The sequence below is a fragment of the Notolepis coatsorum genome (genome assembly GCF_963971535.1).
Source record: "Notolepis coatsorum genome assembly, chromosome: 17".
Classification (NCBI taxonomy): Eukaryota; Metazoa; Chordata; class Actinopteri; order Aulopiformes; family Paralepididae; genus Notolepis; species Notolepis coatsorum.
The window spans coordinates 89,803,400-89,829,352 of record NC_140181.1 but is presented as its reverse complement, the minus strand read 5'-3'; the positions used below and the strand labels follow the sequence as shown (position 1 = coordinate 89,829,352).

Sequence of the window (25,953 nt, the reverse complement as noted above, 5' to 3'; positions counted from 1 at the left end):
AGAGCTATTCAATAAACATTTGTATATCCCTTATGGTTCCCAGGCAAATGGACAAAGAACATAATTCATATTTACAAGTGTAGTTGGAATGTAGGAGGAAGATTTTGCACAGGATGGAAAGGTCACACACACACGCGCGCGCGCACACACACTTACTTATTTCTTACACACACATACATACACACTCATGTTGTCACTGAAAGCTGCTACAACCTATTAGTCACTGAACAGCAACACCAAACCAATTAGATGGTTAGTGCCTTGCTTAAGGGCACGTGGGCAATACTTGTTGAGAGGAGAGCACTTCTTGTTTACTTCACCTAGATTTTTCCAGTTGCTCTGGGGAGTTCAACAGGCAACTTTCCAGCCACAAAGCTATCTGTAACCATCAGGCCCGTGTAGAGGTACAGAGAGCCGCGTGACTTCCTCATGTCATTTAACATAATAAAATATTATCGCCTGACGATACATTGTGCATCATGTCTAGACAGGAAGTGAGATGAATTTGCATGGCTATTGTTTACTGTAAAGGCTGCGTTTTCCCGCACCTCCCCCGCGCTCATTCATAAAGCGGTTCCCAGGTGGTATAGCAAGTAATAGGACAGAACACAGCCATCTGTTATGGTGCCTCTAAATATGATCCACATGGCCAGTTGTTATACTTAGAGCCTATTATGGATAGCATGCTGGTTGCATTCATTTGGATTAGACCATACGGCAGGAAGAGAGGAACATGGCGTGGTGGATGTTATGTATGTACCTTTACCAGGGTCATTACCATAACTCCACTGCTCATCCATCTCAATCAGGAGACACAGTGACACAAAGAACACAGCGTTCTGACTGGAATGGCATACTGTTATATAGATCAACTAGTATAGCTAGCTGATGATGATGATGATTATGATGATGATGGTTGATGGATGATGATGACCACGATGATGACTGTGCTGGTGTTGGTGATGATGATGGTGCTGCTGATGATGATGGTGGTGGTGGTGATGCTGATGATGATTGTAGTAATGGTGGTGGTAATGATGATAATGATGACATGATGATGATCATGGTGGTAATGCTGATGATGATGATGATCATGATGATGATGATTGTAGTGATGATGATGATGATCGTGGTGGTAATGATGATAATGATGACATGATGATGATGATGATGATGATGATGATGATGATGATGATGATGATGATGATTATCATGATGATGATGATTGTAGCGATGATAATGATGATCATGGTGGTAATGATGATAATGATGACATGATGATGATGATGGTAATGATGATGATGATGGCAATGATGATGATGATGATGATGATGGTAATGATGATGATGATGATGATGATGATGATGATGATGCTGATGATGATGATGATGATGATGATGATGATGATGATGATGATGATGATGATGATGATGATGATGATGATGATGATGATGATGATGTTCCTAATGGCGGCTTGGCGCATGTCAAAGGCAGGAGTAGGTTATGTTAACAGAATAGAGGTGGCTGTATTGTGACATTTTCATGGATGGCTGTATTGTGTTACCCTATGTAAGTGAGAACTAATCAATGTTTGATTGACAGTTCGCAAATAGAGTGGATAAACATGGCTGCAAGTCACTGGGGAAATCACTGACTAGGCCATCATTCACATCCACATCCCTCTAACAGCTGTGGGCCGCATCACACACCAGATAAAGTGTGTGTGTGTGTGTGTGTGTGTGTGTGTGTGTGTGTGTGTGTGTGTGTGTGTGTGTGTGTGTGTGTGTGTGTGTGTGTGTGTGTGTGTGTGTGTGTGTGTGTGTGTGTGTGTGTGTGTGTACGTGTGCGTGCGTGTGTGTGTGCTTAATTGGTGAGGTAATCAAAAACAGCATATGGAGAAGGCCAACCAGTGATTTTAATTTTTAATAATACAAAAAATAAACAGACAGGGTCAACAGATGTTTATATGGATAAAAACAACAAAAATAAAGAAGAACAAATAATGAGCAGGTGGAAGCAAATACTAACATAAACATTCCATCATAAATGTGATAAATACGATATACTAATGTAATAATAATAAGCAGGTAGACGGTGGAAGTAAATACTTACATACATGGTATTCATATATATGCATAATACAACATACATTAATTACAAATAAACAAATCTACTTATAAGCATTTTGTCTGAGGCAAGAACTATTCTTTTTTAGTTAGAATGATACATTTGGATTGTGTAGTACTGGACATAGTGGTAAATACATAAAGGATCTTGGTTAAAGTATCAGTAATACAGTATAGCCAAAGAGATTTCACAGAAGTACAGTACCAGAACATGTGCATTAGAATACAAACCTCTGAACATCTTGCACATCTTTCATTACCTGTTAATTTAAATGAAAGGAGTCTGGAGTGAGGTAGGTTCTATATACACATTTAAAATAGATCACTTGTGTGCAAGATTATTTGACAAAGTAAAGAAATATGATTCCAAACATTAGACCAGTCAATCACAGAAGTATAATGCTGTAAATCATTTTCCCAATAAGTGATAATTTTGATGGTGTTGGTATCCTTTGTGGATAATTCATTATACATACAGGACACCAGCCCTACGGATTTTACAGGAGAAATCAACTTGGAGGGATGCGGGTTCGGTGGAGGAAAGTCAGCAGGGGGAACTGCAGGCTTTGTTTCCCGAGCTCATGGCGGTAGCTGCCGCTGCAAACGGCGTGCCGCTGCCGCAGCCATTGCCTGCTCCTGCCCCCGATGATCTCATAGGTCATCTCTGGCAGCGTTGCCCGGTGAGAGGGGTGGACGTTGTCTACCCATTTTTCCCCTCAATGGGGGCCTATGTTCGTCAGGGCCAGGCGGTGTCTCACATCATGGGACTTACCCCCGCCTACGTACCAGTTATGCGGGTGTCGGGGTTGGTCAAAGGTATGAGAGAGGGCGTGCCACGGCTTGATAGGCCGATGGCCGCTCTCCTCTGTCCGGATGTGGTGTGGGAACCATTATGCAAGCCGGTTCTCCATGGAAGATCGGCTAGGCGATTGGCATATTGGGGTGACCAGTCATTTATCGCTGGTACACAATCGCTGGCTGCGGCTTCTAACATCGCCCACCTGGCTAGATTTGTATCGGGGATAATGACGGGCGGCACGGGTCTGACCGAGGTAAAATGCGATCAGATCACCCAGGCGGCAGGAGCTGTCCTGCATCTTACCCAGGTGCAGGCCATAGCCTCGGGGAAGATGCGCGCCCTGGCCACCCTGACCCAGCGCCACCTTTGGCTGGAGCAGGCTCGAGTGCCGGAGAAGAAGAGAGCCCCTCTTCTGACGGCCGACCTCTCCGATGCTGGATTATTCGGGAAGGCCCTGCAGCTGATGACCTCAACGTGCAGAGAGATGGCAGAGGAGAGATCCGTTCTTCAACCCCATTTTCCGCCTCCCGTCCTTGCCGGTGGAGTCAGAAGGCTTCCACGACGTCGAGCTCCCTCCGCCGTGCCTACCACTGCCTCCGCCGCCACTGCTGGCCCCTCCAAGAAGGCCAGGAGGAGAGACAGCGATTCTGCTGCCGCCGGCCCATCCACGACCGGAGGAGACGGTAGGGAACGCCGTGACCAGCAGCCGATTCACTACCGTCCCTCTGGGGCTTCTCGGGGTGGCAAAACCCGAGCGGCTCGAGGCGGCAGACGCCGCTAAAAGTGACTTTTCCCCCTGTGGTCCCCTCTACACCCTCCCCGGCCCCCTCATGATTTTGTGCCGTAAATAATAAATAAAAAGTTCCCTAAAAAAGGGGACTATATTATTGGCCAAACAAACTGTGTGTTTATTCACTAATACATATGATGGGGTTGCGAAATGTGAATCTGCATTATTACATTGAGAGATGAGTCGTGTTGTGTTACGATATTAAGCAAGGTCTGCAAGCATACACTCAGTCATAGAAAGGTTCTATTAGCCTGACGCTCCACATGCAGGTAGAAGCTGGTGGTATGTTCCGTTGCTTAAGCAAAGTAATGTTTAGCCACAACACTGTTGTGTTAGTTGCAGTAATACTCGTGCACACACGTTCCACGGCTTGGTCGTTACTCTCTGTCAGTGTTTTGCTATGTACGACATAGAAAGCGGGTGTAGGATTCACACACACACGACTTGTTTTGTTGTAAATCCTGTTCACATTCCGTGGGTAGCGGGCATTGTATTAGCTTATGCTATACTTTGGCTTTCTACCGAAGGTCTCAAAATGCTACAGTTGGTTTTTGGTGTGTAGGGAAGAAGGGGTTGTGTGAGGGGGTGCCAAATAAACCCCTCCTTCCCACTTGATTGGTTTAGGGGATTTTTTCTCATTTCTGCTGAACCAGTCGGGGCCGAGCCGTTCAAACGTCTTGGGGGGGGGGTTATCTTGACACGACTCCTATTACAAACAGGAGTCGTGTACAGGGTTTCCCCCCGTCATAGCATATACGTTGCTATGGCGACGGCTTCCATGAGTTGAGATCTTTACGTAAGGTTGTGGTGTTAAAGTGTCGGGTTAGAGCGTAGGGCTTACGGGTCTGCTACGCTCGATTTTATGTTTAAACTTGAGTCAGTTGGTCACGTGACTCACAGTTGACATGTCTTTTTCATAACTGCGACTCGTGTGGGAAGGCTTCTGGGAAGTTCGGTCTATACTCTTTGACAAAAGGAGTGACTGGATGTAAACATGTAAAACAGTGTTTACTCCCAGCTGTGCAGTTGGGTTTATACTGTTGATGCTTCTTCTTTATTATTATAAAGAGTTGGAGGTGGTTGCATCTCACCCCTCTTGTCGTTCCCCTGGGCGCCTTGGGGATTCAATGAAAGGTCTAAATAGCCTATTTATTGATGTGGATATACCCGCCGCACACATAGTGCTAGTTCGGGATGTTCTGTTGGACGTTAAGCAACTGACTGGCGCGCCTTGGTTGCTTGGAGTTAAAACAGCGTTTTTATAAAGCAACTGGGATGGGGGTTTTTCCTCTTCCGACGACCTGTGTGGTTGTCGACGGATTCTCGTTCATATCGGGGGATGATGACAGAATGGATCTGAACATACGTAGAAGGGTTTCACGCCCTGGGGGTGGGCCGCCGGGCGCGGTTGGCACCGAATGTCTGGGTGGCGCCTTCTTTTCATGTTTAAGATCAACACGCATGTCTGCCCCTTCTCCTGGAGTTGGCCGATCGGCGTGGTTAGGGCACGGGACTGGTTCTGGACACGCTGGTCCGGATCAGTTGCGCCCGTTGTCTGCCGGGGATGCAGATCTGCTGTTCTGGTACCCTGAGGGACTTGGGCTTTTTTCGGGGGGAAAAATGCCAGGTCGGTCCGGGTGTCACAGGGTTAAGCGCTATGGAGCCCTTGTTGGGTACATTGTATTCTACACTGTCGTAATGGCTTACAGCCGTGCCAACCTGTACACGCCCGATCTCGTCAGATCTCGGCCGCCACGCAGGTTGGTCTTGGTTAGTACTTGGTTGGGTGACCTCCTGGGAATACCAAGTACGGGGTGTTGGGGCTGGTTCTCCATTTCTTTCGCTCTTCTCTTACGCGTGGCGAAGAGGGGCCTGTTGGGGTGGTCTTTGACCTCCTCGGGGGATCCTGTGCTCCCCGTATCGCCCGGTCCGGAGTAATGTTTTCGTTGACCCGTAGGCCCGGGATAACCCTGTTGGAAACTGAAACGGTACTGCGGTGGTGCCGCAGGTACGTTTTGGAGTTTTTTTCCTGAGGGGTTATGGGACCGACCACCGCATAGGGTAATGCCTGGGTGGTTGGTTCTCTGGTGTGTCGGTGCGGTGTCAACTCCCGGGTTGCCCGGTTGAGTGTGCCCCTGCACGTTCGTGACGTCTGCCAATTGTGTCAGCCTTCGCTTTGAGGGAGGTTTGTCATAGTGACGACAACGCCAGCATACGCCCCTTCCGCCGGGGCGGCTGTGTTCAGCTGTTCCCTCTGGCGCCTGTCTCGTCCGCAGTCTCCAGGCTCGGGTTAACAGCCTGTTGCCTGGTTTTTTCCCCGGTGCGCTGCCTACTTCCGTGGTAAGTCTTGTTATTTCGGCCGTGCTGACTGTCTGCACTGCAGGGTCGGTATGCCAGGCGGTGTACTATTGGGGGGACAGGGCCCGCTCGGCTGAGGGGCCTTTGTCCGAATACGCTGGCGATGTGGGGGGTCTTAATGCTGGCATCATGGACTTCTCCGGGCCCCCGTTCCAGGGGGTCCAGTTCCTTTGGTGGGTCTGGGCCTTCCTTCGCGCTCCGCTGCTGCGGCCTTGCCACAGGGTTGGGTTTGCCCTTGACCCCGTGATTCTGGGGGCAGTAACGAGGTTGTTCCCTCTGTTCGTTCCCGGGTGGCATGCCGGTTGTGCGTGTGTGTAGTCGTGGGGTCAGGCCACGGTCTGCTCACCCTGTGCGTTGAGTTGCTTGAGTGCCTCTTCGCACGGTCGGGTCCGTCGCCCTCCCGGGAAACCTCCAATAGGGGGGGTGCCCTCCATTAGGGGGGGTCGGGGGGGCTCGGCCCTCCCTGTTCTGATGGTTGTGGGGGGCCTTCAGCGGGGTGTATTTGTCGGCCGGTGGCTCCCGCTTGGCCTCCCTTGTGCATGAGTGACGCCGAGCGGAGCCACTATGTCACAGAACGTTATGTTATAACTATAACCAAGTTCTGTTAATAGTGGTGACGCTCGGCGTCCGACGCCGCTGCAGCCCTTGATCTCACCTTGTGGTGAAAGCTTGGGAAGGAGGAGAGCAGGTGACCACACACCTGCTTATGAAGGTAAGCTAACGAGGGGTGTGGTCAGACGAATACTGGGATAAAGGTACATTGTGGAATTTTATTCAGTGCGCGTGCACATATGCGAGGATAGTGCATGAGTGACGCCAAGCGTCACCACTATTAACAGAACGTGGTTATAGTTATAACCTAACGTTATTATTCCATATGGAATTTTCAGGTTATAGACGGTTGACTTTCTAAACTACTGTAACACACAATTAGCAATTATAATGTCCATGTAATACAGCAGCCTCAGTTTTACTCCAGAAAAGTCTTGAATTCTAACTGGAAAGCCAGCATACTCTCTAATGATTGCTAATGAACATGTGAGTTAGGATTGAACCAGATTCAGATTATTTTATTGACACAGCCTTTTTATATGTAGCCTACATATGTACTGTGCATTCAGGAAAACGTGAGAAAACTAGCGCATGCATCGGCGAAACCACACACCGAGTAGCCTACTGTGCACCGTGCGCATCAGAGCATCCGCGAAACCACAAGTGACAAGTAGGGATGTTCGATATTGGCTTTTTTACCGATATCCGATATACCGATATTGTCCAACTCTTAATTTCCGATACCGATATCAACTGATACCGATACATGCAGGGTTTCCTCCCGCAAAAAACGGAATTATTTCAGGTAATTAACATGACATATTGCATACTTTTGACAATAAATAAAATAAGAATTTGTTCTTACTTGCTTGCTTGGGTAAATAAAGGTAAAATAAAAAAGAAATTCAACGGATACCGATCATTTACGATATTACATTTTAATTCCAATATCGGCCGATAATAGCGGTAGGCCGATAATATCGGACATCCCTAGTCTCTCTCTCTCTCTCTCTCTCTCTCTCTCTCTCTCTCTCTCTCTCTCTCTCTCTCTCTCTCTCTCTCTCTCTCTCTCTCTCTCTCTCTCTCACACTCTCACACACACAGCATTATGTACGTCACGTGGAATCCCAAACAATACACAAATTAGGCGAAACTGCAAATGATCAGGCCTATACAGTATATACCAAGAATAACGTCTCTGTTGTGAAACCAAGTGGCTACAAATGAGCGTTTCCTACCGCAAAAAAATGCTGGCAGGGTATGGTTGCAAAACAATTTGTTTGGGTTGTTCAGTCCCGAGGTCGTTTAACGGTTGTGGATGGCTAACCACGTTAGCTTCTGCATTAACAGATGCACTTCTTGGCTCCTCACCGAAAGCTCTTCAGAGGTGCTGGGATTTGGATGTGTTTCTAACGTTAGATGTGGGAGGAGGCCTTGGAGGAGGCTGTGAAGAAGGTGCACCACCATGCAACCATTTTCTTATGTCCATTTTCTTGTGTCTCCTTGTGCATGACCCTCTTTAAATTGCATATGCTTTTCAACTCAACGTAAACAATTACGTAATAACAAATTCGAACACACCAATCAGCAATCACACACACACTTCTTTTAAGATTTGTTTTTGTTTTTTAGTTTCATTCCGTTTAATAATAGGCTATATAGCCTATTTATAAAGGAAAACATCTGACTTTTACTTTTATAAAAATGATTAATTAATATAACACGAGAATGACATTGGGGGGGCACAATGCACTATCTGGGGGGGGCATGGCCCCGTGAATACCCCCCCCCCATAGCGCCGACACTGGTGTATGCTCATGTCCGTCAGTAGTCTGTTTGCCCGGTGGAAGTAACTGTTCAGTGTTGTTTTGGATGTGGACCTGAGACTGGCCAATAATACCATTTTAAATTAGGAAAGGAAAGGCCCCCATTATTTGTATTATTAAATTGTGAAGGCAGTGGAGAGGGATATCCAGACTGCTGCACATTTTATTAGCATATTTATATAGTTATATTTGAAGGATATGAATATAATGTAACAATCCTTAAAGAGAAAAAAGTGGGAAGGCAGCAAAAAAGGAAATAAACATAAACAAAGAAAAATAGGCAAAAGAAAAACGACTAAGCAATGAAGAGACTATATCCAGACTGTTGGGGCTCAATGACATTGAGTCATGAAATGCCCCCTATGGTAAATGGACTTTGGCATTTTTATTACAGCTTTTATCCAACAACGTATGCCTCACATTCACCCATTCACGCAGACACTCACACACCAACGGCGGAGGCGGAAGGCAACCATGCAAGGTCCAACCTGCTCATTGGGAGCAGTTAGGGGTTAAGTGTCTTGCTCAAGGACACTTTGACAGGTATCAAACTGGGAACCTTCCCATTACCAGACGACTGCTCTACCTCCTGAGCCACTGTCGCCCCTATGCTATAATAGTCCTTAGAGAAAGAAAGAAAGAAAGAAAGAAAGAAAGAAAGAAAGAAAGAAAGAAAGAAAGAAAGAAAGAAAGAAAGAAAGAAAGAAAGAAAGAAAGAAAGAAAGAAAGAAAGAAAGAAAGAAAGAAAGAAAGAAAGAAAGAAAGAAAGAAAGAAAGAAAGAAAGAAAGAAAGAAAGATAGAGATAGAGAGTTTATGGCAATAAAAAGGTCACATGAAGAAGCAAACAAAATAATAATAATAATCATAATGATTGTTGAGGAGTGCTGAGAATATTACATAATCTGTAACTTTGTCATGTTCCTTCAAATATACAAACGAAAAACAAAGGATAGTAATAAAAAAAAAAGAGAAATAACACAAGGGGAAAAGAGGAGACAGCAGATGTAGTGGTGGGCATGGCGGTGGATGGAGCCAACATACAGTCAGTTTATGATCTTTGAATATTGATGAATGATATAAGTGGGTGGGTGGAGGGGGGTCTGGTTCATGAGTCTGTAACTCAAGAAAGAGGCAGGCAGAGAATTAGAGAGTGTGAACGTGCGGGTATGCAGGTGAATGTATGGTGGGGAAATTCATGTATATGGAGGTCTCACTATATTAGCTTCTCAAGCCAAGACATGTTCACGGTAACACGGACAGGAATTTCTGAGCTTCTCATCAGGGGTCTCGAATAGAAAGCTGTCTTTGCCCTGGGTGGCCTGGTGACCGTTTGTTAACACCTCCCTCCCCCCTTTACCCTCCTTCCTTCACCCCTCACCCCTCACCTGGTCATCCCTCCCCCGCCCTCCTTTTATCCCAGATTATTATAAGGTGACCCCACAGAGAGAGGGGGATGCTTGACCCGTTCTCCTGGCCAGAGAACGTCAAGTGCTCCACTGAACTCCTAACCTAAATTGTATTTAATTTACCATGTTTTAACAATACATTACATACAATACATACACAATTAACCTCTCCGGTTCCACCACATGACCTTCATCTTTGCTGGATACATGGATGCACTTCTTTAAGTAATGTCACTGCGTATTAAGTTCAGACAGTATTTACATGAATCCCGCAGAGATCCCGCTCAGATGAGATATCTGCTCGTCAGTAGAGGCAGAGGCCAATAACGGTGTAGTTGAGATGAGGCTAAGAAAGCTTTGAAGAGTCTGCGTATTGAGCCACACCAACGGAGGAAAGCTTTAACTTTTTATCTTCTTGAATCAAGGTTGGGGATGGATTAGCAGGGGCCATCTGATCATTATTTCTTTTGCCATTCCATTCCATTTTTGAGGAACATTTTCAGAGGTAGTTAGAACTCATTTTAAAGTTTTAGCAGAGAGCGAGCTGCATTCTTATGACATTGTGCTGTTCAGTGATTCGGAGGTTCACTGAACCAGTGTTGATAGCATCGCTTAGAACATTGGGTCTCATTCTCGAACATTTTTCAAAGAGTTATTTTGGAAGACTTATCTTGGAACCACTGAGACAGAATCAATGACAAGTTCACTCTGAGTCTCGAACGTGCTGGGAATATGTATTAAAAAGAGAGAGAGAGAGAGAGAGAGAGAGAGAGAGAGAGAGAGAGAGAGAGAGAGAGAGAGAGAGAGAGAGAGAGAGAGAGAGAGAGAGAGAGAGAGCCCCAGTGTGTCAGAGGATAGGCAGCGAATAAAAGAGTTTAGTAAAGTGTGGCAGTCTCTCTCGTTCCAGCTGTCACAGGGAGGAACAGCGGAGGCCCCGGTACTGGAAGGCTGAGGGCAGATTAGTCTGGATGTTTTGGGGTTTAACAACCCTCCATGGTGATCTACACCAAGCGAACACTCTCTGCGCACTTTATTCAAACCGGCACTGTAAGCAGGGAGGGATATCGTGTTAGATAGCACGCTTAGCGGGAGGAAAGTCTGTCCACCAAGTAACTTCTCTTCGTAAGTGGGAGGTATAGAGCGGCGTCGGAATGACAGCAGCCTTATCTTTGGCTCACCTCTGGCCAACAATTAGTTATGCGGCTCACAGTCCAACAAGTCCGCGACTCATAACTTGATGACTCAAGCTAACACATCACTTTTAACCCTTGTTAAAAGTTAACCCTTTCACTACCACACTACAGACGGTTAACCGTCTGTAGTGTGGTAGTGAAAGGTTAAGCGTCTGTAGTGTGGTAGTGAAAGGGTTAACCTTCTGTAGTGTGGTAGTGAAAGGGTTAAAGATGCTGCAACGTGCAATAATGTCACGGACCTGCGGGATTATACAGAGGAGGTTAATATTGGGTACATAAGCAAGTGCACAGACTCCGCTCACTTGCTAACAATCCAAATTGTGGCGTTTAGAGCCGGTGATTCTGCAGCATACAGACTGGCAGGGAACAACCTGCCTTGGGGCAACTGGGAGGCAGAGAAGACAGAGGTTATATGGCCACTTCAATGACAACAAGGATACAACGTTTGTGGCAGTGTTTCTAGAACAGGGGTTCTCAAACCTTTTTATACCACAACCCCATTTTATTTAGGAATCTTTTTTGGCGACTATCGCGTATACGACTATTGCGTAATTTCAAATTGGAAATAAGAATATAAAAAAAATAAACACACGTTGTTGAACTTGATCATGCATATTTATTAGAACATTTTATTACAGCACTATGTTATCAATACACATTTATAAAACAAGGCATATTTAGCTAAAATATGTTGCCAGAACATAAAAAAAGTATATATATATATTTTTTTCTTTTTCTACTTGCCAATACACTGTCACCTACCCACGACCCCACTTTGGGTCACGACCGGTAGTTTGAGAACCGCTGTTCTAGACAATAACAGACTACAAGGCATCCCCACCGGCATGCCACAGTGATTCTTCCCTACCAGATAAACTGAATACATTTTGAGGAGGGTGGGGGACCACAGACTGACTCAGGGGAGATGTTGACGATGTTGGTGAACACCTCTGCCAGTTGGTCAGTGCAGGGTGTGAGAGCCTGGCCTGGGATACCATTCAGCCCTGGAGCTTTTCGAGGGTTGACACTTTTCAAGGACTGTCTTGTGTCGGCCATTTCTAAGGTCAGCGTGGCAGCCCCCTTGCCCACATGGTGTCTTGTGGCGGGCGCGGTGTTGCGCACATTGAACCGAGCATAGAAGGTGTTGAGCTAGTGGGGAGCGATGTGGTGGGCTGAACAAGGAACAAAGAAGGAGTCTTTGTTTTATTTTATAGTGCTGGGTTAGGTTAACCCTTTGATGCACAACATATGCAAACCCCCACTAATGCGCAACATTGGTAAAAAATCACCCGTATTCATTTCCTATGGTATTCAGAGTATTTCTTTGCTATATCTTTTTAAATCAATTAATTTCATAATTTAACACATTGAGTGCCATGCCCCTTCCGGGAAGTGACCCCTTCCGTGCCGTCCATTAAACCCATGTAAACGTAGTTGTAGTTTGTAGAGCTAAACCTATATTTTATAGTATAGCTATGGGTACAGTATAATAACGCCCTCGAGTCTCAGTGAGCTGCTTCTGGTCAACGTGCAAAAAACCGATTATTTTTTCATCCGTACATTTCTGTTTTATACCGTTTTGAATATGAACATAGTCCGGCCGCTTCCGAGCAATTCCAGGGAAAAGACACGAAAACAGCGTTTTTGTGTAATTCAATAAACACGTTGTCATTTTTCGCATGATTATCGGATCTTCCTGAAATCAATAGATAGATAGATCATCATTATTATCCTTCATTGTGCATGCATGCAATGTGATTTAGACCGGCGCGCCCCCCCCCCCCCTCCTGCAACCCAACGGCAAAGAGCCATACCCATAAAACACAGATAGCTTCAATAGCTGTAGAAATAAATATCAGATCAACGCAAGCTTTCATATATGGTGTCCTTACATGGTCTTTGAAGTAATGCAAAAAAAAGACTCCAATAATCTCATCGCCATTCCAGTTATCCACAGCGATCCTGTCTCCGACGTTGTTGAGCATTGCACTTCAACGGGCGGGCGGGGTCAGTAGTCCAAACCATCCCTACAAGCGTGTGTTTTGCCGGAGTGTTTAGGACCCGCCCCCACACCACAGCTCGTAGGGAAAATAAACTAACCCGTTTCTAACAGGGTGCAATAATGCCGGAAGGCGTCAGAGGGCGGTATAAGACCGTCTGCCAGCTCAGACGCACTCAGAACAGTATGCACAAGGTGCCCCGCTGAATTATGAATGACAATAGCTAATAAAAGAAATACCGTGACAGAAACGTAGATCTACGTTTCCGGCACTCAACGATCGGGCAACAGAACCGTAGATCTACGTTTTTGGCAAACAATGTGTTAATATTCAAATTATTCATAAAAAAATATTGTTTTTGATTACCACAAATCATTATGAAAAATTTCCCTTTTTTACTTTATGAACAAACATCATTTAAAAAACGACCCATGTGTACAAGTGTGATAAAAAAAATATTAAGACATGCTACTGTATATTCATAATTCTGTTGAAATAATTATTTTAGCAGTGATTTGGATCAAACAATAATACATTTAATATTTGAAATATGTGTATTTGTCACTTTGTCATCCACCAAGTGGTCTGTTTCCAGTCGCAAAGCCCTGGTCCTCTTGTCATCAAACCATATGCATCTGTAGATATCCTCATATCTCCTGTTTTCCATGGTGTTCATGTACAGAACATTAGACATCCTCATATCTCTGTTTCCATTGTGTTGTGCTCAGGGGCGTAGCTGGGGGGGGGGGGGGGGTAGCTTAGGATGATTCCAAGGGCCCAGCACTGAGGGGGGCCCCAAAAAAAAAAAAAAACATTTTTTTTTTTTTTTTTTTTTACAAGACATCACCCAGGTGTATTATTGATGCTCTCATTGATACTATGTTTGTTTCTGAAGTGTGTGTGTGTGTGTGTGTGTGTGTGTGTGTGTGTGTGTGTGTGTGTGTGTGTGTGTGTGTGTGTGTGTGTGTGAGATATATATAGAGAGAGGGGGGGCTTTGGTAGACTATTGCATCGGTCCATTCATTGAAGATGAACGCAATGCGACATCCTTTACTAGGCTCACCCACCAACAGTGCAGGTGCTGAACTGCTGATCCGAATGTATAGGTAAAAACCATATTATGCGTTTTCATCAATAAAAAAATGGCCAAAATTTTTTTCGCTCGCGCGCTTACGCGCGCTCGCATTCAACGGGGGTCTACTAATACATTCTTTCATGGGGCCCAGAATCTGGAGCTACACCCCTGGTTGTGCTACATTTGATATCTTCATATCTCTGTTTCCATGGTGTTCTTGTACATTAGACATCGTCATATCTCTGTTTCCATTGTGTTATCTTACATTAGATATCTTCATATCTCTGTTTTCATTGTGTTATTGTACATTAGATATCTTCATATATCTGTTTCCATTGTGTTATTGTACATTTGATATCTTCATATCTCTGTTTCCATTGTGTTATCTTACATTAGATATCTTCATATCTCTGTTTACATTGTGTTATTGTACACTAGATGTCTTCATATCTCTCTTTCCATTGTGTTATTGTACATTAGATTTCTTCATATCGCTGTTTCCATTGTGTTATTGTACATCACGTCACGGTGACCAAATGCGTCCACATTTTTATAGGATTCTATCACATTTTCATAACAATAGCGAATATAACTTACCCTGCACCGTTTTCATTGAGGTTTCTTACAAATTAACGATGTTTTATTTGTCCTTTATATGCGGATAACATTCAAATCTTAAATTGTACCATTATGTTCCCGTTTAGACAACAAACATAATGCTAATGATGCACTTTTGTTAAGATAATTGGGTGACCATTCTCGATCACTGTACTCAGGTCCCATTAATAGTTTAACGCTGTTCAGATCGCGTTTTCCTCATCCGGTGCTGACCAGTGACCTGTGACCTGTGCTAAAGGTCTTGGGAATTGTATTCATGTTGTAGTCATAACATTTTCACCTTTTAATTTTAAACCAATGCTGCCATCTACTGACAACAGAAAGTGTTGTGTAAGTTATAGTATAACGTCAACTTGAGAGGCTACCCGCACTTCCGTAAACACTGTCGCCAAAAACACATTCTAGAGATTCCCACTTTTTACTGGTACATAGGTTCATATCTAATAGTCTTTAGATCAGGGGTTCTCAAAGTCGGGGTCGGTCGCGAGCCGCTGGGGGGAGGGGGGGGGGGGGGGGTTCGCCAGATGATAAAAAAAAAAAAAAAAAAAAAATGCAGTCAGGCCACTAAACGTACGGTTATGTATATAACCATAGTTATATGAACATAGTGACGCTCAGCGTCATAGTGGCAATACTCTTCACGTCAGTACTTGCACTGAATACATTTTCACAATGTACCTTTATATACCATCATCTGTCTGGCCACACCCCCATCCGCTACCTACATAAGCAGGGGTGTGGCCATACCATCATCTCCTTCCCAATCTTTCACCACAAGGCAAGATCAAAGGGGCCACAGTGAGTCTGACGCAGAGCGTCACTATGTTCATATAACTATGGTTATATACATAACCGTACGTTATATTTCACATAGCTCTGCTCAGCGTCATAGTGGCAACCCAGGAGCTGAGCAGAGCTTAAGCTCGACAAATGTACCCCACTGAGGCCCCCCACAACCATCAGAACCGGGGAGGACCCGAGCCCCCCCGACCCTCCCTATTGGAGGACGGGAGGGAGACGGATCCGACTGCGCGAAGAGGAACTCAAGCAACTTAACGCACAGGGTGAGAAGACCGTGGGGTAGGTACCCACGACTACACACACGCACAACCCGCATGCCACCAGGGAACGAACGGAAGGAACAAACCTCGTTACCACCCCCAAAATCACGGGGTCAAGAGCAAAGCTCAACCCCGTGGCAAGGCCGTAGCAGTGGAGCGCGAAGGAAGACCCAGACCCAGAAGGGACTGGATCCCCCCGGAAAAAGGGGGCCCGGAGAGGCCAATGACGCCACAGCATCGAGACCTCAGCAGGCGGTCACTAGTGACACCGCCCCCCACATCGCCAGCGTATTCGGACAGGGCCCATCCAAGAGCAGGCCCTTCCCCCCAATAGCACGCCGCCTGCCTCACTGACCCTGGCATACTCAGGCAGTCAGCATGGCTGTAACTCGAAGCACTCAAGAGGCTACACCTACAGCGGGAGCAGGCAGCGCACCGGGGAGACGACCTCTAGAAAAGGTTGATCCCTCAATCCAGGCAACAGGCACTCGACCCGAGCCTGGAGCACTGCGGACTAGACAGGCGCCAAAGGGGTCAACTGAAAAAAGCACCCCGGCGGAAGGGGCGTATGCTGGCATTGTTGTGCACCATGTCACAGCCTCCACAAAACCCCCCGACTCTCTAGAGGGGCCGAGGCAGAGAAGGCTGACATGATTGGCAGATGTCATGAAACGTGCGGGGGCACACTCAAGCGGTTAACCCGGGAGTTGACTCCGCTCCAACACACCAGGGATCCAACCACCCTCTTGGTTAAACATGAGGTGGTTGTTCCTATAACCCAGTAGAAAAGACTCACGCACATCCCAAATGTAGTCACGGGTGCTAGACTCGAAATAGATCTGTAATGTTTGTGGAAAGAAAGTCTGCACACCGTCTATAGTGTTCCCAAGTTTTAATGTACTTGAACACAACGTTTCGGCCTGTGGCCTTTTTCAAGTGTCAACGACATGTGAAAAGGGGTGGGCTATACATACATATACAAATTAAAGGTCAAGGTTGAGCCAGGTCAAAGTTCAAATCAATTAGCCTATAGGCTACACATTTACAGACCATATTGCAGCTCAAGTGCCTAGAACATACGGTACATAGTAACAATAACAGTAGTACGGTAGTTTAGTAGTTAAATGTGACACACCTTCACATGCCAAAATTGAGAAAAAATATATAATAAGAAAACGTAAAAAACATTCTGTGTTTTTTTAATGAATTTTTCTGTTTTTTAAGACTGCCTGTGTTTCAGAGTCAGTGTGCCAGGCGGTGTGCTATTGGGGGGAAAGGGCCCGCTCTTGGAGGGGCCTTATCCGAATACTCTGGCGATGTGGGGGGCGGTGTCACTAAGTGACCGTCTTGATGCCTGGCGTCATTGACCTCTCCGGGCCCACTTTTTCCAGGGGATCCAGTACCTTCGGTGGGTCTGGGTCTTCTTTCGCACTCCGCTGCTACAGCCTTGCCACGAGGTTGGGTTGCTCTTGCCCCCGTGATTTTGGGGGCAGATTTTGTTCCTTCCGTTCGTTCCCGGGTGGCATGCGGGTTGTGCGTGTGTGTAGTCGTGGGGTCAAGCCACGGTCTGCTCACCCACCCCTGCTTATGTAGGCAGCAGATGGGGGTGTGGTCAGACGGATGTTGGTATGTAAAGGTACATTTTGAAATTTATTCAGTGCATATCCACTGAAGCGAGATATTATGCAACTGGTGCTGAGCGTCACCATAATTCATAGAACTTGGTTATATACATAACCTTACGATTTCTCCCACTAAGGAGCTGGTTACCGTATTCTCCCTTTTCCAAATAAATATACCCGCCATTTGGGTTTTCTCTGATTTAACATCGTCTTTGCCTGTTTGTGTCTACACCTGTTCTGACTTTAGTTAAACCGTTACACAACATTTAATTTGTTGAAAAAGTTAAAACAATACAATATTGTTATCTCTGTTGTTATTCTTATATCTATGGTTAAATGGACTGCATTTATATTGTGCTTTTATCCAAAGTGCTTTACAATTTGTTCCTCACATTCACCCATTCACTCACCCATTCACACACCGATGGCGGAGGCGACCTTGCAAGGTGCCAACCCGCTCATCGGGAGCAGTTAGGGGTTAAGTGTCTTGCTCGACACACCTTCCGATTACCAGACGACCGCTCTACCTCCTGAGCCATTGTTGCCCTTTATAGCCATACTTTATGAGGTAAAAGTATTGGTAGCAGCACAGATCACTGTGGAGTATAAGGTATGATTACTAAACTCTTTTTATGCCAGTACAATCTGTGTTCATTCCTTGACGTGACGAGGGAAAAAGAAACGTCTGTCTAACTTTGCAGCAGTTTTGGGCGAATGGCCCAAAGTCTTGTGTCCCCGACAGCCGTGACAAATGAATAACTCGAATCATATGTTGTCCAACACGAGACCCATTAATCATTCTGCATGAATAGATTAATAGCTCATAAATCTCACCAGGAACATTATATCTCTGCAATTAGAGTCGCAGCGCTAGCCTCATGGTATATTCAACATGTTTGGTGAATACTAAAGTGAGAGGCCTTGTCCGGAATGTAGAGACTGTAGATATATCACTATATCCAGGCTTGGAGGGTGACGGGCCAGAGGATCCCTGGCAGAGCGCCAGGCGAGTGGAGCAGAACTTCTGCCTCGGAAGGATATCGAGACATTCCCAACTTCCATTAGTCCTTTGATGGATGGTGATGTTTCTGTTTGATACGAGTTGCCCGCCATCATTACAGCATGTTCTACTCTAAATAGCCTGGTAGAGATTTGGGGTGAAGCTAATATCAGACTGAGACTCATTAAACGTTGAGCCCAAGGGCAGAGCTGCTGTAGCAAACATGAAAGCACAACTCATAGGGACCTGAGATAACTAGGAAATAGCAAACTGAGTATTATGGCTTGTACACCGATGTTGTTCCGGTCTGGTTAATAAACTGTTTAATTTGTAGACTTTACGTTGGTCTCAGACTCATCAGTGAGACCTTACAGTATGTATGCATGTATGCGTACATTTACACACACACACACACACACACACACACACACACACACACACACACACACACACACACACACACACACACACACACACACACACACACACACACACACACACACACACACACACACACACACACACACACACACACACACACACACACACACACACACACACACACACACACACACATACACGCACACACACACACACACACACACACACACACACACACACACACACACAGAATGAAATATTCAGACGGCTCCTCTCCTGCTTATTCCTGATTGTAGTGACGTTTGCGTGAAATGCCGGGAGGACACCGGCCCGTCCCACCAGTGCAGACAGACGAATACCCTCAAAACTCTCTCACTGTCCTGTCGTAGCTGTAGCAGAGCGATGCAAGGGGGTGCGACCCCGGTAAGAGACTGTCGGCACCGGACAGAAAACGGTCAGCGTCCCATACATTTACATTTACATTTAGTCATTTAGCTGACGCTTTTATCCAAAGCGACTTACAAGTTCTGTACGACAAGCCATCAGGAAGGGCACAACTCTATCAGCTGAGTAACAATGTTCATCAAAGTGTTGAGAGCTACAGTGTAGGTTAGTTTATTAGGACAAGTGCATGACAGTATGGTTAGTTAGGGTTAGATACATTTTTTTTTTCTTTTCTTTTTTTAATTCAGATAATGGTTGAAGAAGTGCGTCTTTAGTCGACGGCGAAAGAATGTCGTGGATTTCGACTGGTCAGTGGTCATAGAATGCTTAAGGCATACAGAATAGACACAAGATAGGCCTGATGAGCCCGTGTAAATGTCAGACCACAACAGGTTCTCGCCCGGCATTAAAGCAAACAGTAACATGGTCAGACAAGAATCAAATGAAGCAAGGAGATAAGGTTCTGAATACTTACGTTGGTTTATTTGAACATAAAAGGTTTACATCCATGGAGGACTCTCAGTTTGGCAGAGTGTAATAAAGGTACATGGACACAGTTTTGCCAGAGCGAAAGCAAACAAAAGCATAATGTGTTACGTTATAAGCATAGCGAATAGAGACGTATCATTGGTGCGTTTTAGTTTTGGGAGGATCATTTCTGATTGGGTTGGGCTTTATATGGTCATTTGGAAGACGGAAGAGATATGCTTTTGAAAGAGGTGCAAACGGGGCCCCTCGCAGGAACACGCTGACCTTCGACTGTTGCAAACCTTATCAAGCCTGATAAATGGGTGCAGTGTTTTGTAGAAAGCCATAAGCCTGACTCACAAATGAGGAGAATGTGAAATTACACTCACATTTAGTCAACCCCGTTGAAGCTATCTTCGCAATAGATAGGATATTATTATTGGAGTATCATGAAGAGTAGTACATTAGCAATAGTCACAAGTTACTGTATGTTTCTGAGGACACGACCCCCGGTCAGACGCCTCTGGTTTTAGCTCCGCAACGATGTACACACTTTTAGCTATTATGTTTGTTTTTTCTACTTTTTTTATTAAAGCAACACTGGCGGGTACGTCATACGACCGCCAGACACTTATGGACCTAAACCCCGGGCTCAAAGAGGAGTTTGGAGACACTTTATGCCTAGAATGGCCAACCAAGATCAGAAGGGAGAACGGCGACAAAGAAAAGAACAAAGGACATGGCAAGAAGAGGCACAGAGGGAGACGAGGAGGTATCAGGCTGCGATTAAAAAGAGCTGCTTACCGCCCAGCAATTCCATCCATCTTTCTGGTGAATGCACGTTCGCTGGAGGGTAGGATGGATGACTTAAGGGCGAGGGTCCGCTTCCAACGGGAGATGAGAGACATCAACATCATGTGTTTCACGGAAACATGGCTCAAGTCAGCGACTCCGGACAACAGCGTCTCTCCCTCGGACGCCTTTACCATATTACGTGCGGACCGAACGGCAGCCTCTGGAAAGAGCATCGGAGGTGGGGTCTGCCTCTTCACGAACAATGTCTGGGTTAACCCCAAAGAAGTGCATGTTCTCTCAAGCTCGTGCTCCCCGGACATGGAACATCTTTCAATCCTGTGCCGTCCGTTCCACCTCCCCCGGGAGTTTACCGCGGTCATCATGACCGCCGTATATATACCCCCACAGGCGAATACTGGCAAAGCGCTGGGGGAACTACATGATCACCTCAACAGACACCAGATCAAACACCCGGACGCTGCGATGATCGTGGCTGGCGATTTCAACCAGGCGAACCTGAAGAAAGTGATGCCGTCCTTTTTTCAGCACATCGCCTGCTCCACCAGAGGGAGGAACACGCTAGACCACTGTTATTCCCCGTTCAGAGCCGGCTACAAGGCGGTAGCAGCTCCGCCATTAACGGGGTTTTCAAGCTCGAGCAATCACGACTCCATCTTCTTATTCCCCGCCTACAAGCAAAAATCACGTGACGCCGTCATGTCACGTGAGACAAAGAAGTGGACTGACGAATCAGAGGCCACGCTCCAGGACGTGTTAGCAGACACGGATTGGGATATGTTCCAAGGCAGCGCCAGTGACGTCAGCGAGCTCGCAGACACAGTGGTGAGCTATATAACAACAATAGCTGATAGTATTGTCCCCACGAAAAAGGTGCAGGTTTTCCCAAACCAGAAACCGTGGGTGGACAGTACTATTAGAGCAGCTCTGAACTCTCGCACCACCGCTTACAACCTGGGCAGAGAGTCAGGAAACATGGAGGAGTATAAGGCTTCAGTCTATACTCTACGCAAGGCTGTTAAACTTGCTAAGAGGACATATGCTGACAAACTGGAGACACAAATGGCACAAAACGACACAAGAGGCTTATGGCGGGAACTGAAGACAATAACTGACTACAAAGTCAGCGCCCCCTCAATGGGGAGCGACGACGCCTCCCTCGCGGACAAGCTCAACTCTTTCTACGCTCGGTTTGGTGTAGACAGTGGCGCTGCTAGCTCTCCGGCTAGTGACGTCACTGGCGCCGGCTGTTGTGGAGGGGGGGGGCAACCGCGGGGGGGCGGGGACGCTCTCTCGTTGTCGGAACACAGTGTGAGAAGAGCATTTATGCAGGTGAACACCAGGAAGGCTGCTGGCCCAGATGGTATAACAGGACGCATACTTAAGTCCTGTGCCAACCAGCTAGCCCCGGTGTTCACCGCCATATTTAATCAATCCCTGGCCGAGTCAGTGGTCCCTGCCTGCTTCAAGATGTCTACCATCATCCCTGTACCGAAGAAACCCTCCCCAACATGTCCAAATGACTACAGACCGATGGCACTCACCTCTGTGGTCATGAAATGTTTCGAGAGGCTGGTCAAGGACCACATTTGTGCCTCCCTCCCCAGTGATATGGACCCTATGCAATTTGCATACAGGACAAACAGGTCCACTGATGACGCGGTCTCCCAGGTACTGCACAGCACCCTCTCTCACCTTGACCATCAGAAGGGGGGCTATGTGAGACTGTTGTTCATTGACTACAGCTCAGCGTTCAACACCATAGTCCCCACCAGACTGGTGGACAAGCTGATCGAGCTGGGTCTGAGCTCCGCCCTGAGCGCCTGGGTACTGGACTTTCTGAGCGAAAGACCCCAGGCGGTCAGGGTGGGGGGTCAGACCTCCAACACCATCACCCTGAGCATCGGGTCCCCCCAGGGCTGTGTTCTGAGCCCCCTGCTGTACTCACTCTACACACACAACTGTGTGGCCAAGTTCACGCTGGTGCCAGGACAACAGCCTGCTCCTGAACATTGGTAAAACCAAGGAGCTGATCGTGGATTATAGGAGAGGACAGCAGGAGACACACACACCACTGAGGATTAACGGGGCTACCGTGGACAGGGGTGAGCAGCTTTAAGTACATGGGGGTCCACATCTCAGAGGATCTGACATGGTCAACACACATAGACACAGTAGTAAAGAAGGCGAAGCAGCGCCTCTACCACCTGAGACAGTTAAGGAAGTTCAGAGTATCGGGGAAGATACTCCAGTCCTTCTACTCAGGAGCTGTAGAGAGCATCTTGACCGGAAACATCACTGCCTGGTATGGAAACAGCACGGCACAGGACTAGAAGGCCCTACAGAGAGCGGTGCGCTCAGCCGAGCGTACCACGGGTATTGCACTACCTCCCCTCCAGGTTCTATACAACAAGAGGTGCAAATCCAGAGCCTGCAGAATAATGAAAGACCCCCACCACCCCAATAACAGCCTGTTCCAGCTGCTGAGGTCAGGCAGACGCCTGCGAACCCCAGCTACTAGGACAGAGAGGCTTAGGCTCAGCTTCTTCCCCCAGGCCATCAGAGCCTTGAACATTGAGTGCCACAGAACACTGAACTATCCACACACAAGCACACATGAGCACACACACGACACGCACGCTGTGCACTAGCAGCCACTTTAACACTTTAACATGAGCGGGCACACACTCATGCCGCACTCACCCACACGTATTGCCAAAAGGAAAGGCCACTTTAAATTAGTATAGCAACAGTAACAGTGTATTGCACTACCAAAGCTACCTAGCATGTCCTATATGCTCTGTAAATAACTATGTACAGATACCGAGATGTTACCTGTTATTGCACAATGTTGTTTTTATTGGATTATATTATATGTTGTACCACTGTATTGCACATCGTTGCAGGCAAGACCACCCGCATTTCATTGTATACTTGTATGCCGTGACAAATAAAACTCTTGACTTGACTTGACTATGCCATGTGGGAAGAGTTAAGAGCAGGTGACATGTCTCTGTGCTAGAAGCTTTGTGCTATGTAGCATTTCCTCTACATACACATTCTATAATTTGTCACTTTAGAGGTCACATATTATGCAAAAACGCACTCTTACAGTGCTTGTGCAAACATTTGGGTCTCTGATGGTTCCAACACACAAACTGTGAAATAAGACAACCCAGTCAGGTTATGCACACAGCCTGTTCAGAAACTGTGCCTTTAGACGAGCCGTTCAGATTGGATTCTCCCTCGATTTTCAAGATGGCGACTTGCTCGTAAACATTGCTTGCTCTTTTTCCACCTGAACAGTTCACTAAAATATGTTTCTGACAATATTTTATGCTGGAAAAGGATATGTAATTGTTGGGTCTGAATTCATATTTCATCTGCAACTCCTAGTTTGACAGTTTTATCTGAATTGTGTGAGCCGGTTCCCCTGCCATTCTGTGCAGTTTGGGAAAAACATGACTCATTTGCATTTAAAACTACAGACACAAACAGCCCATCTGGACCAGGAATGAAACAGAAGGGTAAAGACATGTTTTGGGGACTTCAGAGACCTATATTAACTTGTTCAAAAGAGTATAATATGTGACCTTTAAAATACATTTCATAAACAAAGAAAAACTATATTCCTCATTCCATAATATAAACTAGACTTTGAAATCTGCAAAATGAACATTAAAAAACGATCTTGTTTTTATTATTTTATTAACATCAAAACTTGTTGAAAAGGAAAGAAAAAACCAAAACACATCCAAACTCACTGACTGCAACACCGGCAGTCGCAAAACAAGTCACATTCCTGGGGGAAGAAAAAGTTCTCGACCTATTCACTGACCACACGTGTGCTTGTGTCTGCATCAAAAGTCTCATCTGCCTTCCCCAAAGCCCTGGAAGTCGCAGAAACGACGCCCGGTGGCGACGGGGCAGAGGCGATAATCGTAGCACAAACGTTGTCGGCCGTGCCACTAATCATCACTCTGCGGAGGGGGGAGGGGGAGGTGGTGGTGTTGGGTGTCAACAGTGGTCAGTCGGGACGCAAGAGACGTAGGAAGGATGGATGTCTGTTGGACCAGAAGTTTCTTCTCAAAGAGTTTGCCATACAGTACATGTCTTCAGCCACCACCACCACCCAGGACTAAGTGTGCAAGTGTGAGACAACCCAAGCTGCCTCAGGCCTCCTCCTGCTGCTCGGGAAAGTTAAGGATCTTGCAATGGGCTTGTCGAAGGTACTGCTGCTGCTTGAAGTACACCTTGAACGCTCCCTTAATCACCACAAAGGCAATGTCAGAATGGTCCTCTGCAGAATTGGAGTTGACACTGCTGAACATGAGCTTGCCCACGATGGTAGCGATGGTGGGGAAGACCAGGGCGCCGCACAGGATCCGCGTGAACGACACGTGGTCCGCCAAGGGGCTGGCCTCTGCCGGGATCCGAGGAACCGGGCATCCGATCCCTGGGTAAATACTGTTGAGGATCTGCAGCTTGTTGGAGTACTTCCTCCAGAGGCGCAGCACGTAGTCCTCCCAGCTAATCATCGTGCCCAGGATGAGCATGACGGGGATCTCGGGAAGGCCGATAGCGGCACCGTATAGCACAGCCGTCAGTAGATACAGACCACCATGAAGCCAAAGGCAGCGAAGTGACATGCCTTGGAGATGAGGCGGTCGGCCAGGTCCAGCACGTACACCACAGGACCCAGCTTGGGGAAGACAATGAGGTACTCTGCGTTGCACAGCGGGCAGGCCACGCATGCTGTGCTGTTGCCCCGCTGCTTCTCATCCACCCAGCGCTGCAGGCACTCCTGGTGGACCCACTTGGTGGAGCCACGGCAACGGCACGGGCGCACCCACTCGGCCGTGCGGTCATCCTCGTCTGTGGCGAAGCACACCCAGCAGCTCCTGTCCAAATTCTGCACCCTGTTCCGCCATAATCGAAGTGAAGCAGAAAATACTTTAAAACGTTGCTAGCTAACTAAGCACAGGACGCCACAAAATAGCAGGCTCTGTAAATTGGTGTAACGTAGCTAAGATTTTCCTTTGAATGGGTAGCTTGCTATCTATGCTGTCTCAAGATGCACAATGAGATATTGAGAGAATTGTTGAATATAGAACCCAAATGTTCTAGAATGTTCTATTATGACATCATACTGTGACATTACAAATGTTCTAGAATGTTCTACTATGACATCATACTGTGATTCAAACTTCGTCAGGGTTTTTCGAATGGACGTTCGAACCTTCGTTTTTAATTTAAAATTCAATATTGTCTGATTTTTTTATTTCCCGCAGGCGTATTACTGCCCTCCTCAGTTCTTATACTACGCTAGTGGTATGGTTTCCATAGTTAGGCCTCTGGTAAATAAACTTTTGATTGTTTACCCTCTTCTTCTCATCTTCAAAACACATTACTATCGACTC

The 25,953-nt window shown here is 46.4% G+C and overlaps 1 pseudogene across 1 annotated transcript in view; it reads right to left on the bottom strand.

Annotated features, from left to right (window-relative positions):
- Positions 1-24,705: 24,705 nt before the first annotated feature.
- LOC311244134 (E3 ubiquitin-protein ligase MARCHF5-like) overlaps positions 24,706-25,953 on the bottom strand; it is a 73,600-nt pseudogene continuing 72,352 nt past the window's right edge. The window contains exon 2 of the transcript in view: positions 24,706-25,452. The product of the transcript in view is annotated as an E3 ubiquitin-protein ligase MARCHF5-like (transcript). The remainder of the gene's footprint in view (positions 25,453-25,953) is intronic.